The sequence below is a fragment of the Octopus bimaculoides genome, chromosome 2 (assembly GCF_001194135.2).
Source record: "Octopus bimaculoides isolate UCB-OBI-ISO-001 chromosome 2, ASM119413v2, whole genome shotgun sequence".
NCBI classification, from domain to species: Eukaryota; Metazoa; Mollusca; class Cephalopoda; order Octopoda; family Octopodidae; genus Octopus; species Octopus bimaculoides.
Genome location: NC_068982.1, coordinates 190,294,453 through 190,297,185, shown reverse-complemented (window position 1 = coordinate 190,297,185; position 2,733 = coordinate 190,294,453). Strand labels below are relative to the sequence as shown.

General features: G+C 36.7%; 1 long non-coding RNA gene across 1 annotated transcript in view; it reads right to left on the bottom strand.

Annotated features, from left to right (window-relative positions):
- Nucleotides 1–2,250: 2,250 nt before the first annotated feature.
- LOC128247127 (uncharacterized) overlaps nt 2,251–2,733 on the bottom strand; it is a 4,388-nt gene continuing 3,905 nt past the window's right edge. Inside the window, exon 2 of the long non-coding RNA XR_008263552.1 lies at nt 2,251–2,379. This is a non-coding gene — a long non-coding RNA (uncharacterized LOC128247127). The remainder of the gene's footprint in view (nt 2,380–2,733) is intronic.

The window sequence follows — 2,733 nt, the reverse complement described above, 5'->3', positions numbered from 1 at the left end:
ATATATATATATATCTGTAAATATAACGTGTGACAATTATTTGGTAGCCATGATAAAACTCCGACTTTCGAATGTCGGGGCGAAAACCCACACCGGCATCTCTTCAGTTGTCGGGCCATGGAAAAAAATGCTACGACATCCGAAGCTCGGTGTTTTATAATGGCTACCGAATAATTGTCACATATATTTACAGATAAATTCCTCTATTTACATAATATCGAGGTCTCTTTCATTTTTTTTGTTGTCTTGCCATTTCTATCAATATATGTATATACATGTTATATATATACTCGTTTATGTGTTTGTTTTGCAAGTTTCTTGAGCCAAATATACACACGGACTCTTATGGTGCCTGTGTTTAATTGGCAAACTATGACCATCCCCAAGTATAACACTATATGTATGTATGTATGTATGTATGTATGGATGGATGGATGGATGTATACAAAGTGGCTGATACAGTCAAAATATTTGTAAATATTTTGAAATAAAACAAATCTTGAAAGCAAACAAAAAAGAAGAGAGATTAGCACAGGCCTTATGGAAGATGTGAAGAGGATTTTGTCTGTCAGCGTTTTCGCCGTGGTGTTTTTCTTCTTTCTTTTTTTCTGCTTTTCAACATAGAAAACCTGATGACAGCGGAAAGCTTCATATCTTTCGTAACGTCTGTATTAATCTGTTACTAGTGTTTTATTCTTACGCGCAAATCATTATGTTTAATATTTTTTTTTATCTTAAGAAAGCCTTTGGTAAGGTTCCATGCCTTATAATTTGGTGAAAAGGGAAAAAAATAGATGCAGAGGAATGACTTCTGAAAGCTATGCATAGAGATACTGTCAGTAGTTTAGTGTGAAAATGGGTGTCTTCCATGATATTACTGGTATTTTATTGATTTTTAATGATGGTGACACCTGAGCAACAGACTTGACTACATACTGCGAGACATGAAACGTTTCTTTAATTTGGATTTGTCATCTGGAACGGTCGTAAAGCTGGGAATTATTGGTAAACATTACATTGACGTGTGTTACATAAGGCAGAGACTGTCGAAAGGAAGAGATAAAAATCATTGGTTTAATTCAGAATATTTTACTTGTAGAAAAATAAATCCTTTCTACTAGAGGCACAAGACCGCAAATTTTTTTGGGGGTGGGGGGGATTAAGTCGATTACATCAACCCCAGTACGTAACTGGTACTAATTTTATCGACCTCCGAAAGGATGAAAGGCAAAGTCGACCTCGGCGGAATTCGAACTCAAAAGCTAACGGCAGACGAAATACGACTAAGCATTTCGCCCGGCGTACTACAGATTCTGCCTGCACTACGCCTTACTTGTAGAAAAATAAATAGGTGAGCTTGAAGAATCGTTAGCACGCCGGATGAAATACTAAACGGCATTTGGTCCGCTCTTACGTTCTGAGTTCAAATTCCGCAAGGTCGACTTTGCCTTTCATCCTTTCGAGGTCGATAGAATAAGTACCAGTGGATCACTGGAGTTGATTTTAAATCCCTATATTACTGGTAGAAATTGTGTAGACACCCGCCAACATCATTAAATATAAAGCATTTATAAGTTGACTCGAGCAGGGTTTGAACGCAGGACACAGAGAGGTGACAGTAGATATCGATTCAAGACTGTTCAGTTTCTCTCACCTATTCTATGAAATATCAGCCAGTAACAAGCTGTCTATGAAGTCACTCGATCTCCTAGAAACAGCAGCTAAACACCCTACTTTCGTAAAAGCGGGAGAGTATATTGAATAACTTGGTTTTAGATAAAATACTTACGATTAAAGACGGGATGGTCATGACTGGAATGTCTACTAAACAATGATAAATGGAGACAGGAACAAAGTATTGAGACAAGGAAATGGAAACAGGTGCAATAGAAGCAGACACAACAAACGGAAATACAACTACAACACGATACAGACAGACAGACTCAGGTGTAACACAACAGAGACAGACAGACAGACAGACGTACATCCAGGTGTTCATGGAGCACAACAAACACAACTACAGCAAAACAGACGTAGATACAGGGACAACACAATACAGGTAGCTGCAACACAACAGACGGAGACACTGCAGCTAGAGTCAAACACACACACACACGTCTGTAACAGAAAATGAAAGAAACCTGAACGTGTTTTAAGTGTAGCGAACAAATATTGATAATAGAAACAGGTCTACAATTATGTAACACTGTAAGGTCGAGAACCAGCAAAAGCAAACAAGAATAAAATTAATATTAAATATTTTTTAATGTGGACCATTTTTAGCAAAATTTATTCATATTTTTTCTTCTTCTTCTTCTTCAAATATCGATAGTTTTTATTTCTCTTATGAGATTCTGGTGTCGGCAGCATTTGTCATTTCTGGATCGATAACGAAAATACGTTAATATATGATGACGTCATCTCGAGATATTTCCGTTTATTGTTACATCATCTCACCTGTCGAGCCTCAGACTTTTGTCTTTAATTATGTTTAGATATCACGTCAATTGCGTTCTTCTTTTTTAATCTCTTAATCTCTTTAATATCTCACCTATCGCCAGGTATCACTGAATGACGAAACCTGTTACCTTTTTTTTTGTCTTCTACATGCTTCAATCATTAGACGGCGGCCATGCTGGGGCACTGCCTTGAAGAATTTTTACTCGAATGAAACGACCTCGGTATTTTATTTTATTTTATTTATTTATTTATTTATTTGAAGTCTGGTACTTA